We start from the raw sequence: 17,463 nt of genomic DNA, 5'->3' as shown, positions 1-17,463 counted from the left end.
ATATTGTAATTATTTCTTTAAACAATCAGTTATGTGTTAGAGCCATTAAAACTAAGGAAAATAAGCTTTTATGCTTTTCTTTTATTCATTCCTTTCTGACACATTTTTCTTCACTATGTAGATTCAGCTTTCTAAACTACAATAGTTTTCTTCTGGCTGAAGAATATGTATTAATACTTATTGTAGGGTAGATCCGCTGACAATGAAATAAATACTTTTTTCAATTTTTGTTTGTATGTTTATCTCTTCTTTACTTCTGAAGAATATTTGTTGAATATAGAATTCTGACTTGGCAAGTTTATTCATTTCAGCACGGTAAAGATCTTACCCTATTGTCTTTCTGCTTGCATAGCTTCTATACTAGTCAGGGTTCTCTAGAGAGACAGGACTAACAGGATAGATGTACATATGTAAAAGAGTTTATTAAGGAATATTGACTCACAGGATCACAAGGTGAAGTTCCAAAATAGGCAATCTGCAAGCTGAGGAGGAGCAAGGAAGCCAGTCCAAGTTCCAAAACCTCAAAAGTAAGGAAGTCAACAGTGCGGGCTTCGGTCTGTGGCCAAAGGCCCGAGAACCCCTGGCAAACCATTGGTGTAGGTCCATGAGTCCAAAAGCTGAAGAACCTGGAGTCAGATGCTTGAGGTCTGTAAGCAGCCACCATGGAAGAAAGATGGAGGACAGAAGACTCAGCCAGTCTAGTCCTTCCACATTCCTCTGCCTGTTTTTATTCTAGCCATGCTGGCAGCTGATTAGATGATGCCCACTCAGATTGAGGGTAGGTCTGCTTCTCCCAGTCCACTGACTCAAATGTTAATCTCCTTTGACAATACCCTCACAGACACACCCAAGAACAATATTTTGCATCCTTCAATCCAATCAAGTTGACACTCAATTTTAACCATCAAAGCTTCTGATAAGAAAACTACATTTCTTATCTTTCTTATATCTAGGTAAAGTGTCCCCTCATTCCTTGTTTTGGGTGCCCGAAAGACACTCTCTTTGTTTTTTTTATTTTCTTTAGTTTGACTATAATATGATGAGCTGCAGGCTTTGTTGTTGTTGTTGTTGTTGTTGTTTGTTTTGTTTTGTTTTAATATTTATCCCACTTGGTGTTCTGAACGTTTTGGATCTATGTTTTGATATTTGTTAGTATTTTTGGAAAAAAAATAGAGGCCTTTATTTCTTTAAATATTATGTTTTCCTTGTTGATTTATTTATTCTCTTTTTGATATTGTAATTAGGTGTATGTTATACTGTTTGGTATTATTCCATAGTTCTTGAATGTTCTGTTCTGTTCTTTTATTTTTTTTTGTCTGCATTTTAGCTTGAATCATTTCCATTCATTTATATTCAAGTTAAATTAATTCTTTCTTATCCACGCTAAATTTACTGATGAACCCGCAGAAGGCATTCTTCATTTCTCCGCTTTTTATTTCTAGCACTTTCGTTGGATTTTGACATTATCTATCTGGTTTTGTTATGTTTTCTGTTCATTTCAACTAAAGGCTCAACATATTAATGGTATTTATTCTTATTGACCCAAAGGAAGAGGCTGAGGCACAAAATATAATTTTAAAGAGTTTACTTCAACCAAAGTGAAGACAGCTGCCCACGACACACTTCCAGGTTGCTTTGGGGAGTGCTCTTTTCAGCCTTTTTTGCAAGCAGGTTTTTAAAGGCAAAAAGAAACCAGGAGTGGGCCGATACAAAGTTGTTTGACAGGGATTCTCATTGGCTTACGGAGGTAATATTGATTAGTGATTGGCTATACCCTGTTTTACTATAGGGTATGAGTTATGGTGTCTAGCACATGGCATTTTATGACTGCTTGGTATCAGTTAGTCTAGAGCCCATGTAGCAAGGGGCTTCAAGAGGTAATTACTTAGCTCAAGGTGGTTGTAGGACATCACTGCTGTCACATTTCAATGCTCCTCTGGGATGGATAATTTAAAGGGGCTTGCATTCTCCAGATAAAAAGTTGTCTTTTTTTCTTATTCTAAACTCCTTGGTAATTCCAATGTATGTGTCATATTTGAACCTGGTTTGGTTTATTGCTTTGTTTCTTCAGACTGTTTGGTTTTTACTTTTTGGTATGTTTTGTGTGTTTCTTTCATTGGAAGTCAGTTGTGTTGTAGATAATTAAATTAATAGGACTTTAGTATGAGGAAATATGCTCATCTGGCTGTGAGTTGTGTTGTGTTTGATCTTATAACAATGAGAACAAGCGGCTTCAAACTCCCCTTGTTATTTTGTTTTCCTTTGTACTATTTTCTTTGGAGCTTCCCTATGAGCTGCACTTCAGGAGAAGTCTCTTACAACTCTCTTCTCACTATAATTCACTGTGACTATTACTAGAGTTTTATTTTTATTAATGTGGTAGTATGGTGTGAGGGAGGGTTGTTCTCTAGTCTTTGAATTGTGTGGCAATCTTTAACGCACAATGGGCCCACATGTTGAGATTATGGCCTTTTCAAGTGTTCTGGGGCTCCTCAAGGTTGAGCTTTATTTCCCTGCTCCTTGGTCTCTTCCCATACTGCAGCGGGTATGCTCCAACATCCCTAGCCTGTGTTAGTAAAGCCCTGTCTCTTGCATATTAATATTTTCCCCGCTAGATGAGATAAAGTTGGAAGTGGGAAGAGCAGAGTTTTTTCCTACAATTGAGAGAAGTTTCTACTACTATCCTCTAGGGATGTCCGAACCCTACAGATTTAGTCTTCTGCTACATAAGAGAGAAAATATTCTGAGTTTTCACAATGGCTACACTTTCCTTCCTCTTGCCAGGACCATGACGGGGAGGGAGTACAGGCTTTCTCCATATTTTTCCCTATTATCCTTGGGAAAGCCTGGCAGAATTCCTACAAACAACAACAAAACAAAAACCAAACAAAAACCCTGCAAAACTGCCCCTTGCCCCACTGCCCTGTGACTGTAGCCCCGCAGAGACTTTTACTCTCACTCTAGCCCACACTTGTCCTCCAGTAATTAATTAAAATATGTAGTTTAATGTTCCTACTGGCTTATATGACTTCTGGCTGCCTCTCTCAATGTAAGGAATGGCCCAGATCTTGGGTTTCCTGGAGATATTTGCCTCACAAGATGTCAGGATGATGGTTTTCTCTGTGACTTCACTTCTCTAAAGAAAAGTTGTTGCTTTTCAGTGTGTCTATCTTCTTCTTCTTGTGAGAATGGGAATGAGGATTCCCAAGTTCTTTCCTCTCTACACCGAAACCAGAACCTCTGTGTGATATTTCAATTAAACACCACCAACAAATGGATAATGATGAACTGTTTGGGCATTACCATCAAAAAAGGAGTAATTCTATCATATAATTTAACAGCTTTTCACTTTAGTTAATGGAACAAGAAGTGGTATTATTTTCTTCTTTCTACTGTTGGCCATTCTTTCTTAATTTCCCATAACAAACAGATAATTTCTAATGAATTTCATACAGAACATTTGAAAGCATAAGTATGTTTAACTAAATTTCAAAACCTTGTTGAAAATACACTGTAAAAACAATATAGATATTTAGATGACCCGAAAATGAAGAAATGAAGAAAGTCACATAGGCATTCAAAGTATAATTGTCAACCTAATAAATGAGACTGAAGTTTGCATTTGTCTCTAAACTTCCAGAAGGCAAGAAAATAACAAGTGAGGTAAACATGATCAATTATCTAGTGTTCTTCAGAAAGTCTTCAGAGAAACAAAAACTTTTCAGTACTAAATTGCACAAGTTTCTCAGTTGTAAATATTTATAAGAAAGATGATAAAATAAAGTGTCCTCAACAATGTGACAATGAATTTTACAGTTCTATTAATTCTTAAAACCTTAGAGAAATGTCAAAAACCAAATATAAATGATATTCACAGTCATAGATAATAATGAAGATACCTCCAAGTAAACTAATATGGGCCAAGTATGTACAATTTTCATTATTCATTTTGATCGCAGAATAGAATTGATAAAATCTACAGAAGGAGGTGTTGCATATTGAATATTGCAGTAGCCCAGTTCCAGGATAACTCCCAAAGATCCCCTGCTTTTGGTATGCACAACATTGTGTAGTCCTCTTTCACTTGTATTAGGTTTGGTCTGTATGATCAATAGACTATGGCAGAAGTGTTGGTATGTGGCCTCTGAGACCCAAATATAAAAGGCCTTGTGACTTTCTCAATGTTTCTTTTATTTTGGATGATTTGCTCTGAGGAAAAGCAGCTGTCACATCATAGAGCACTCAAGCATTCCTATGAAGACAGCCACATGGCAAGGAACTGGGGACTTCTGGCAACGACCCATCTTGGAAGAGACTCTTTTATCCCCAAATAAGTGTTCAGATGACTTCAGTAGCAGCCAACATCTTGACAACAACCTCATTAGAGTATCTGAGACAGAACCACCCAGCTAAGCCACTGCCAAATTCCAAACCCTCAAAAACAGTGTTGTTTTCAGCTAAGTTTTGGAGTAATCGGATATACAGTGATAGATAACTAACTCATCTTCCTTTTAGCAAGTCTTTCCTAAATTTCACTTGTCTCATCTAGATTTGGAACAGGAACTGAAGAACAGCATATGGTGGGACTTCTGAAAAACTGCTTTTTGGCATTGTTTTTATTCTAAAATGTTGGTTAAATGCAGTATATTTTGCTTTCAAAACAAGATCTTATAACAGTTTAAAAACTTCACTAACTCTTGCTGAAACTAAAGATTATCCAAACAACCACACAAAGGTGAATTATGTTCATTAATTTAATATATATTTATTTATACCCTGCTCTTTCCAAGGCGTTGTGTAGGTCATATGGGCATACAGACTTACCTTCCTCTTGTGTGGAATAGATCTGTGCCTGTTGCACCTTATATATACGTTCTCAGTTGAATAATTAGAGGCATTACTTCCAAAATATGGACAATAAAATATTGGGCTTAGAAATTTTTAGTTGCTTTTACAACATTGGAAAAACAAAATCAATACATCTTTCATGGAATATCTGATTTTAAATAACTTGGTTTCTTAGTGTTCCTGCCAGGATTAATTATGAACAAACTATTCCTCTTTATACCTGAATTAATTGACTTGTTATGAAGTAATTTGATATAAACCTGCTGATCTTAAAGAAGTACCTATCATGTTTATTTAAGAATAAAAATTCATTGATTAAGTCCCTATTGTTGGTCATGTAATTTATATAAAAATTTCAATTAAAAAAATGAGGAAGAGAGGCCAGGCGCGGTGGCTCATGCCTGTAATCCCAGCACTTTGGGAGGCCGAGGCAGGCGGATCACGAGGTCAGGAGATAGAGACCATCCTGGCTAACATGGTGAAACCCTGTCTTTACTAAAATTACAAAAAATTAGCCAGGCGTGGTGGCGGGTGCCTGTAGTCCCAGCTACTCGGGAGGCTGAGGCGGGAGAATGGCGTGAACCCAGGAGGCGGAGCTTGCAGTGAGCCGAGATCGCGCCACTGCCCTACAGCCTGGGCGACAGGGCAAGACTCCATCTCAAAAAAAAAAAGAGGAAGAGAAAGAAAATGTGTTTGGAGACTTTTTAATGAACAAAAGTTAGCTATGTTCTGATTCTCAGAAATAGTTTATAAAATGAAAATGTGTAGTGGTAGTTTCTGATAGCCTCTATTATTTTTCAGGTAGAAGATATTACCTAATGGACGGGAATAAGTCATTATTTATTTTGAAAATCCATGTCAATATAGTCAAATATGCAAAGTCACACATTTTCAAAATTAAACACTGAAATTTCTGATATAATCATTGTTCTCCCAGTGTGCCCATGTGATTACATCCACACACTCATCTGCCCTAGCACCATCTCTAATGTCTGAAGCTGACTGAAAATTATTCATAATTACTTTGTCAAATCTGCCATGCTTCACCCAGATAGATGATAGCTACTTAAAAGGAACAGCATCAATGCAGAGAAAACTCAAAAGCACTTCCATAATTTGCCATTACTGGGGCATATGATGTTTCAGGTAAGCAAAATTTTTCTGATTATGGAAAATTGGCTTGTTTATCACTGAAAGGGCTACCACTATTTTTTTTTTTCTTTGGAGGAGAACAGGGAAAAAGTAAAAATGGAGGCTCCCAAACTATTAAATAAAATACATTATATTATTTGCCCGAGAGTTAACTCGATAATTACAATTTGAAAAAAAAAAAAACTTCATGATTTTCTATCATTGAAAGTTGGCAGAATAACAAAGATTACTGAAGGTTATCATTGCACATGTCGTGAGGGTTCTATTAATACTTCAGTAATGTTTGGACGAATACTAAAGATACATATGTAAGGAAATATTCCATATTTATCTTATAAAATGCACTTTCCTTGGTTTCGGTTTATCAAAATTGCTAATAATGTTTTTATACTCATTGTTTAGTCTTGAAGCTTTTTATTAGTTTTAATTTTTACAAATTTTGCTTTGTGGAGGCAATAGCAATTAGAATTCTTTTAAAATTTCTAAAGCATTCCTTAATTCATGGAAGTAAAGCATGGATTTTATAATCAATGTTAACATATTGCAATGTAGTTGCATAAATTACATTTTTAAAAAAATCACAGACAATAATGCTGTGAACATCTCAAAACACCATCATAAAAGTTGGCTTAATAGGCAAAGCAGATTATTAGAGTAATTAAATAAAGAAGAATATCACCTTGACTGAATTTTTGTGTCTCAAAAAGAGTTTAAGAAATATGTATTTATACTTATGTCCGTATATAAATACATATTTTATCAAATATATTTACATATTTTATGTAATACATATTTTATATGTGAATATATAAATACATATCTATATATGCACAGACGTAGGTATATATAGAGAGAGAAAAAATGAAAGAGAGAGAGAGACAGAGAGACAGAGAAAGAAACAGAGAATTTAGGACTGAACTCAATAGTGTAGAGAAAGTCAGTCAGGAGACTGATTCAGAAATTAGGCTGCTTTGTGACATGATAGTTTCATATTTGTGGACATTGCAATGTCATAAGAGTAAACTGTCTATCTCAAAAATAGTTTGAACAGCAAAATTATGCACTAATTTACAGTTTTATCCTGTTAAAGAACATATTAGAATAAATAATCACATTGTGTTGACATAGATGGTTGTTGGTATCATTACAAAATGTTTCAATGTAATTATATGTGACTATCACATAGATCATAAATCTCACCGTCTTATAAAAAATCTATCTATCTATCTATCTATCTATCTATCTATCTATCTATCTATCTAGTCTATCTATCTATCATCTATCTATCTATCTATCTCTACTGGTTCTTCAATTATACTCTTAACATTTTTATTGCCAAATTTTTACAGCGAAAACTAATTTCTAGAATAAAACTATTGCAGAGTAATTTTGTGATTATTTTTACAGGAATCTTCCTCTTCATAGTCATGCAGATTGTTTTAGTGTTCTTGTAAATTATCACTTTTGTTGCATATATGTTATGCTCAGAGTTTTTTAATTAAGGGAAATGTCTTTAAATGTTTTAAAATTATGTTTTAATCATTTAAAGTTAAATAATAACTTTATTTATTCACAAATTTTCTAATAAACAGTGTGAGTAGAAAGTAAGTGTTGATACCAAACAACTACAACAGAGAAAATGTTAAATTAATTTCATGTTTTGGCGAAATACCACAATTAGGGTTAGCTCTTTGAGGATTTTCTGTGGGATTTGAATGGGATCTTCCCTCTCAACTTGTCTCGTGCATCTTATATCTAGTCTAAATGAAGCCTAATTGCTTGAACAGAATTTAGATAGGACTACCATAATGTTTCCAAGAATGATTATTATGTCAGATTCAATGCATGTTTTTTCAAGTTGTCTCACTTTTAAATACAAAGATGCAAGTTGAAATTAAAATTTGCAGTCTCTAAATAGTAAACAATTTTATTACTAAGTATAGATGAAGTACAAAAAAGTACTCTAGATTTTTTAGCAAACTTTGATGCTTATTGTTTTGTTTTGTTTTCTTTCTATTTTTCCTAGAACAACCACAGTAGTAACATTTTTATAAGTTTACTCTCAAAAACTTTTGTATTAATTTCAAAAATTAAGCGTTCTTGTTTCAGTTCTTCACTTGAGTCAAAACTTATACATTTTAAAACCTTATTTTCATATTTTCTTTTAATAGTTCAACAATCTACAAAATAAATATTTGCTGTTCAACAGGTTTTTACCCTGATATCATCTAATTAAAGTGAATAATATTATGTTTAAATTCTTATGGTTGACTTTTATCTTAGTATATGGACTGATAAATTAATAATATCATTTTGGTTTCAGCCTAGAAAGTGATTGTATTAAAATTTTCATGTTTATTCCATGTGTTCATTTATTCTAGTATCAATTTCAAAATTATTTTAAGTAAAGCCAATTTTTCTATTGTTTCTGTATACGTATATTGCTTCTAGTAACACAAAATATAAATATAAAAGAAACTGTATTTTAAAATAAAGTTACAATTATAATTTATAAGGGTACCACTCTGTCTTTGATAAATTCTGTTAATGGTTTGGAGTTTACATTAGCATTTTTTCAAACCTACAATTTCATGACTGCTGATTTGTATACAAGTAACATTTCATAATTAACAATTAAATCTTTTATAATTTGAAGTTACAGAAATTACATCTGACCTGTTTAAGTTGTGAATTTGATGAGAATAATTTTCTTACTAATTTTCTTTGTTTTGATCCATAATTAAATCTTCATTAAATCAAGGATTTATAATATCTTGATTGCAAATTTTATGTGAGTGATGTTGGAGAGAAATCTGCTCACTTTGTCTCCAGATTTTAAAATGTAAGCATACTGTGTTTCAAAGTTTCCTTTTTTAGCTTTGCAGTTTTTAAAAATAAACTAAATTTCTATCTTTCATTCCTTATCTTATTCTAACTTACACTAGCTCTGAATAACAATCTAAATAAAGTAAAAAATAAAAAAAATTGTATTCAGAGTACATAAAATTTAAATATCCACGTATCACTAAGGCAGTGCAAAATTAAATAGTAAAATCATTTTTCATACATTTCTAAAGCAACTTATTTCTTTTCTAAAATGTTAAAAATTTCTAAGATATCCAAATTTATACAAATTATGATTAATATCAAAACATTAAATAAAACTTTAAAAATCAGAAAATTCTAATTTACATAATAAAAAAATTAATGAAAATATATTATTTTTAGAAATTAAAATTATTGGGTTAATCTGCCACTAAATGGTACTTCATGAACTAAAAAAAAATGTAGTGCATTCTATATGTTATATCTAGCCTTCTATTATAAAAACTTCAAAGAAATATTAATTATTCATTAGAAAATGTTTCTTAGCTGCTATGTTCATCTAATATCAGTGTGGTGTGAATTCATGATCACCTCTCTTAGGACAAAGTGGAACAAAAAAAAGAAGCAAGAAAATGGACACAGCACCACTGACAAAAGATTCTTTCCTGTGCAAAAGTCCATTGCACTAACACATATCTGAAAAAAAATGATATGATAAAGAATTTTCTATAAATAAGTGCTTGTGCTGCTTAAGTCCTCCCTACGCTTCAAAGCAATGCTATCTCCAGCACCGGCAGTGCCACTGCACTCAGACTTTCACTCATTCTGTTGCTTTTAGTCCTAGGGAAGTTGAAGAAAACAAGCCTTTCCCTGAGGCTTGAACCTTGCTAATCACGAAAGTGAATGTCTAGGATGGGGGCTACAAGTGTCAGTGTTGAGACAGATGTCAAGGGACAGAAGTGCCAGAAGTTCCATAAAGGATTTTATAGTAAGTCACATTGGAATTTGTAAAACCTGGGCCCAGGACGAGGGCTTTCTTGATGGAATCATACTGTGTCCTGCTACTAAAACTGCATTTAATTGTCAATAATATGCATTTTCATGGGAAAATATTTTAGAATATTTACTATAAAAATTCTTGTTAAGACACTTTTTTTTGTGGCTGAAGTCTGGCTATGTATAAACCAGTTGAAATGAGTAAATTAATATAATTTTTCTTAAATTAAATATAATAAGATATATCAAGTGTAGAGAGACATGTGTTATAATAAAACAAAAATTGAAGATCTAAAATTAGATTTTTCTGAGTTTGTGTTTCCATACCAGCATTTCAGGACACTTGTACTTTTCCCTTCAACTAGACTGTCATGCTGGGCACACCTCCAATGGGGGGCCACTGGGTTGCCTGTGGTGTTCTTCTCTTCTTCTCTCACTGACCTGAACTCCTGGGTTTTGGGACCTGTTCTTTTCTTCCCCCAGGAATCCTTTTCTTCATCTTGGCTTCTGGTTCAAGTTTTCAGACAACAGATTTAATCTAATGTTTTCTTCAAGAAACCTGGAGTACAGCAGCAAAAGATGCAGGAAAATCTCTTTTGGTTTAGCCCCACAGTAAAACAACTCCTGGCTGTTTATTTTTATTGCACTGAAGCAATACATATTATTTCAAATTTCTATTATTATTTGTAAAGGGTTGCATTATAAAGACTCCTTAAAGAGTCTTCAATTCTTCTGTGATATCGAAGAATCTTTCCTATTATCTTGGCTGATTTTAGACCAGAGTCCTTGGAAACTAATGGTGAAATGCCATACCTCAGAAAGGAGTTAGGGCTGGGGGAAAAATGTATTTATTTAAATACACCCCCGCCAACACACACATATATATGAAGTTTAGTTACACTTACCTAGCAGAGTTGTTGAGAACAATAGAAACAATGTCTGCTAAACACCTTGCATAAAGTACGTATTTAACAATTTGTGGCTATGATTCTATGTGAAGAGAAGTTTTACTTTAAGAAGCAGAATCACACTAATGAACATTAATTATTACACTGTAGTATCTTAAAGTTTAGGTTTTCTTTCACAAAGTAATATTTATAAAATACTGTGTCTAATTTGATATGGTTCCTTTCTTCTGCTGCCAACTATCAGTTTCATTTTTCCAGCTTCCAATCTATATTTTTTAATGTGATGAAAATTGAAACAAATATAATCAAAATTTCACTTTGTATAACATCTAATTAAATTGAGCTTTAAAGAAAATATCAGGTCCAGACTAAATTTATTTGATGTGGTAAGCTAACATTGATGACAGCAATCTTGAAAGTTGATGAGGAGATTCATGGTTATATATAGGTTTAGACTGAGAGCGTGACAAGGAATTCACACGTCCACCAAGGGCTCAAAGAAAGGAAATTCTGGCAAAGTTACATTTGTTAGGTATATAACCTAAATTTACACCCCATTGGGCTACATGATTGATATTTTGGACTTTGTATCAATCACAAATCTCAATGACTAAAAGCAATGCATTATTTCTTTCTTTGATACATGATAATTGTGAGTTGGTGAGGTGTCATGACCGTCTCTGTTCAAGTTTAATCAGGAACTGATGTCTCTGTGGCAGGAGTAAGAGTGTATTATCACGTGCTTTCTCTCAAAGACTTCTACCTAAAAATGACAAGTTACTTTTTCCCTCATACTTCATTGGCTCAACTGATAGGGATTAACTTGAAGGAGTTGGGGAGCTCATCATATGCCAAAAGAGAGGAGGAAGGGGAATATGGGCAAATGACTTCTAATATCTACATTATGGCATAACGGCATCCTGACATCATCGTGGCTTTTCAAATAAATTTTTTTTGAACTTTTATCAGGTGGCTGTGGTTATCAGAAGTTTGTTATTTAGAACATTTTTATATTTTATTTTTATATTGTATTGTTAAATAAACAGTGAACCATTTTTGTATTTCATTGTTAAATAAAATTATTAAAAATTAAAGTAAAATTTTAGATTGATTTTTCCATTTTCCAACTCATTAAAAAGTCAGACGTATGAAATTATTGAATCTATTTTCAGCATTTCAGCAAGTATAGGAAAAATAATACCTTCATACCCAGAAAATAACTATTAGTATTAGTGTAATTTTTTCTAACTGCCACTTCTTCCATGCCATGTTTCAATAACAATAATCTATTTCAATTGTCTTATTTTTTTCATTTAGATTAAAATTGGAACTGCCAAAAAGATAGTCAAATGAATTTATCTTACAAAAGAAAAAATAAAATAATGTTTGGAAATCATAGCAGTAGAAGGAAAAACATTTTGTTCTTACATAGTTTTAAATAGTGTATTATTTTTCCAATCAAACTTCAAGAGAAAATCAAAGTTATATTAACTTATAATTATATAATCAATATAATGTTTTATAGAATAATTTTATAAACTTGAAGATTTATTTTCTCCTTTGAAACCAGTAAGAAGGGAGTTAATAATATATTAAATGTACACAGGAAATGGTACTTCTAGTAAACATAGGTAGGTCACAGAACTGAAAATTACCTTCGTATTTGACTTTTTGCTGTTTTGAATCTCAATGTGGCTTTCTGTGTGTGAGTGGGGGATGAGGAATGTGGAAAGATGGATATATCATCAAAAACAAGGTTTCTTAATAATTTCATACATTGCATATTACCATAGTAAATAACAGATTGATTTGGGCATTTTAATTACTGAATATTACCAACTTTTGAATACTGCATATATCATTAGATAATGATGTTTCTAGACTCTTTCATAGAGGATTGGCAGATAAAGTGAAGGTGACTACAATGAGCTATTCAATTTGTCATTCAGGGTTTTTGACCTGTCCAGATCCATCGTAATTGTGAATTAACAGTAGTTATGCAAACAAAAGTATTTTAAACCATTTGTGTGATAGGTGTTTTTTTCTTCTTTCCTTTCTTGGAAAAATCAGAAATATTTAGATAAAATATCTTCCATCCTCTGACAGTATGAGATAGATAGACACTTGGCGAATCAGGATATAGGAAACCAGAAGTAATGCAGATTGAAATTAAACTAACACCTATCTTCTGAATGTCTGTGTGTCCCCAAAATTCCTATGTTGAAACCTAATCCTCAATGTGGTGGTATTACAAGTTGGGCCTTCAGGAGGTCATGAGGGTGGGGACCTCATTAATGAAATTTGTTTTCATATGAGGGGCTGAAGAGACTGGGGTCCTTTCCTTTCAACATGTGAGAACACAGAGAAAAGGTGACTATTTATGAACCAGGAAGCAGGTGCAGTGCTCATCAGACACCAAACCTGCTGGTACCTTGGTCTTGGACTTCCCAACCTCCAGAATTATGAGAAATTAATTTCTATTTTTCATAAGCTACTTACTTTATGGTACTGTGTTATAGTAGTCCAAATAGACTAAGACACTAACCCAATATGAATCAACCTGTAGGCATCTCTGCTGTATATTATCAAAGTTATTAAGATATACTGGGGTCATTTTTGGCACTACTTAGTTGCATATAAAATTATGTCTTCTTCTCATTTGATAACTACACAGTGCCATTAAACATATTTGCTTTAGACAAAAAATAATAGTTTTTATGTGCAGAGTTGTTTATATTGTCACATCATTTACTCTTCATTGTAAATGTCCCTGCAAAGTAGTTGTCAATATACCTAATTATAATGATGAATAGTAAATTACTCAGGGAGCTTATATGGCTTTCTTAGAACCTCCAAGCTAGTCATCATGAATTTAGATTAAATTACTAGACTACAAAACACATTCTTTTTCTGCTATACCCTACTGAATATTTGGTAGATTAGACTAAAGACAAACAAATTAAAGAGTTTAAAAAGAATTTCTTTTCTTGTTACTCCAAGTAAATGGAATGCATTTCTTATTTTAACATTGTGGTCATGGATATATTTCTATTTTATTATAATTATTCCGACAGATTTTATATTCCAATAATGTCCACAATATCTCGTATCCCACATGCTCTTCTACCAGCATGACTTAAACACTTTTCTCATTGACAGGTAGGGTCTAGCTTTCCTCCTATCGAATCTGGGAGGGGTTGTGACTTTGAATAAAGTGATGCTATGTCATTTCCACATTTAAGTCAGGAAAGGCAATACAGCTTCCACTTGATTGTCATGAGATGCTTGCTCTTGAAATCTGGCCACTAAGCACTTTCTGGGTAAGCCAAGCCATGGGGAGGAGCCAGAGCCCACAGCCCCTGCTAAGCTCCCAACTGAGAGCCAACCCCAGCTTGCCAGCCACATCAAGGAGCCACTTTGGAAGTGATTCCTCCAGCCTCTAGTTTAGCCACAGTGACTGACACCTTTTAGAGAAGAGATAATTGTCATTTTTGAACTCTGCTGATATTGAATATTTGTGAGAAGAATAAATTATTGTTTCAGACACTAAGCTATGGGATGATTTGTTATGCAGCCGTAGATAGGAAGTTATCTAAGGTACAATTTTCTCTAAGGAAGGTTTAACAATTTCTATCTTTAAGGTAAAACAACAAAATTATTTAATGAGTATTCATAAGGGTTTTTTATTTGCTTGCACTCATAACTATTCATCTGATGGGACTGCCTTTTGTCTAAACTACTGTAAAATAAAATATATCTAACAATGGATCATTACCTCATTACCTCATTAAAAGCAGCTCTCTTATTGAAGAAGAATACATTTTAAAAGACAGCATTTTTATAAGAGAAATGTTTTTAAACCTCTGATTTGGCAGGAAAATTCAAAGCTTAAAAGCATTGGTTGTATTTTTGAAGCACTTTTTATATTAATTGTTAGAAAATGCCAAAGACCCTTGTGGTACACAAGGCAAAACAAGCTGATTAAGAGGCTTAGTATTATTTTTAAATTACTTAATTGCCATTTAATGAAATAGGGAGCTCCAACTTCCACGCTACCTAATAAAATGGTTACCCTGCAAGGAATGAATTGCTGGTTGCATTGACCTTGCAGAGCAAGCTGGGCTTAGAAAAGCCACATAATACATTTCTACAATGATGGTATAGGGACTGAAAGCCATATTACTGGAAATGTGCATGTTAGCATTTATATCCCTTTTATAATTGCGGAAATAATGGCCAATATACATTAAGAAATGTCTGGGTATTCCACTGGGTGCCCTGACTGCAGTCAAACCACACATATGAACACCTCTTAATTGCCAAAGTAATTTCTAAAGAACTAAAAACACAGTTCATTTGCTTTTCCACCCTGCCCTTGGGAACCTGCAATTTTGCTTCATTACAACCACTCAACCTTTAGCCCTCATCCACTTCAGAAAGGTTTGCAGTGTTTTATGTACAATAAACCAGCATCCTTATGCAGCCATGCACAATTCCATTATGTTTGTTAGCACCACTATTTTTAAGTTTAGAATTAGCTAAGGTCAAAGACAGAAATTTAGTTATATCGATGCATGTTTATAAGATGTGCCTACTTGGAATACAAGTGTGTCCCCTTTCACTTAGCAAGACAACTGCATATTTGGGAAGAAAGACTAAGTTACCATCTGTTTTGTTTACTGCTTCATCTCATGACACCAATTAGCTGGATAAGAAAAAGGAATTTGAGGAATGCACACTGTATATCAGATTTCCTGTAACTACTCCCAAACACTAATTTGTATGGTAAATTTACTTATCTTTATCCATACCTACACACACATACACCATCATGTGTATATGTAGCTATATATGAATATACACATACATACACACAAACCATTAGTAAATTATTAGTGTGTGTGTATATTTATCATACATATAACAATTATATACACATCTTTTGCTTGTGATCAGTTTTTGTATCGTTTTTTATGTTCATCTTATATTTACTTTCTTTCTTCACTTTTCTCACATTATCCACATTGTTTACTTTTTGCTTTTGTCTTGTAGCCTGATATCTGTCACTGTCTAAATCACCTCCTACCTGTATATATTATGTGTCTTACTTGTTGGCGACTGATCAAAATTAACTCCCCTATTCTCAGACACTAGTACCCAGATTTTCCTGTCCTTATCCACTCTTAGTTCATGAACTTCAGGTGAAGGAGACAGTCTCTACAGTTGGCTTCCCACTTTAGCTTGTTTAGTCAATGCAATCCACTGTCATAACTACTGTGATTGCCTCGGGTTGGGTTTGTGACATACAAATGGCCAGTGAAAAGAATCTGGAAAAGCTTGTAGCTCTTCTAGGAAAGACATATTCACTTTCTAAAAATGTGCTAAGCTGGTTGTATTAGTCTTGAATACCGTGTGGTCATCTTTTTCATAGCCTGAGATAAGCATGACTAAGAATGAATACAAAGAGAGATATGAAAACAGATTTTTAATAGTGTGCTTAAATATTTGGATCCAACATGCTTTAGGTTATAGATGTTCCAGTTATATAAGACAACAGTACCTCCTCCCTCCTCTACCCCACAAATGGGGTATTGTTATTATTAAGTCAGTTGGATTTCTCTTACTTGCAATGAAAACTAAATTCTAAGTATAAAATTCTTGATTATTTCCTGTTTCTATACTTATGTCCCTTTGGATTTCTATTTGTTGTCTAAAGTATCCTTATTCAACCAATGTTCTCTTTTATTTCGTTCAGGCTGCTTCACTTTTTCTCTTTTCTTTCAAGTTTATGTGGCATTACCTTTCCCATTTCCTTTAGTCTTCTGCCCATTACTCTGTTACTAGCTCTATTTTATTTTATTTTTCTGCTGCAGCCACATCTGATGAAAATTGTTTCTTCTCTAAGATATATTTTCTGACTTATGAGCAGGGTATACAGCTTTAGTAAACTTGGCATATTTAGAGAAATTCTAGTCACAAAATAGAGAAACTCTATGTTTTCCTTAAACCACTCAAGGGTAACAGCCGTCATTGCTTTCTATCTCCTGTGACATTTTCCTTCAGTATCATTGTCGCCTGATTTTAGCAACTAGCCCATTTCAGAAGTAGTAAAGTCCAAAATCCTTTGGAACCGACAAATTATTCCCAAATATATATGTGAATTCAGTATAATTAGAAGTTTAGGTATATAATGATAATGCATAATAAGCAAATAATAAAATTGTATTTCATAGATTACACACATGAAATATAGAGGAGCTACAGTAACAATATATAATGTGTGGTATTTCTTACATTAGATTGTATCTGTTCACATTCAAAACTCTTAAAAATTTTCTTCCAAAATGTCAATGAAAATGAACTATATTTATAAAATTAAATTAAGTGTAAAATAAAGAATGATAGATAAATGGCAATAGAGATGTTGTCATCATGTCTATGATTGTCTGTGACAATCAAAATTCATTATCCTTCAAATAGTAGTTGACCTTCCTTTTCTTTTGGTTTTTGGCCCAAAACATTAATTTATATTCAAAGATTGCTTAGAAATAAATAAATAATTATGGCTGATACTGAAAAGTTTCACAGATTTGGGTGATATCCAAAATTACAAATGATGTTTGAGGGTTATCCAACTGCAGTAGATCAAGAAAGTACAATTTGACAAACCTTTCAGAGCTTCTTGTTATGATGTGGGAAGTAAATGTTGAATATGAAATAATCCTATTCCTTA

The sequence above is a fragment of the Pan paniscus genome, chromosome 3 (assembly GCF_029289425.2).
Source record: "Pan paniscus chromosome 3, NHGRI_mPanPan1-v2.0_pri, whole genome shotgun sequence".
In the NCBI taxonomy this organism is placed as follows: domain Eukaryota; kingdom Metazoa; phylum Chordata; class Mammalia; order Primates; family Hominidae; genus Pan; species Pan paniscus.
The sequence above is the reverse complement of the archived record's forward strand: the minus strand, read 5'-3'. Positions refer to the sequence as shown.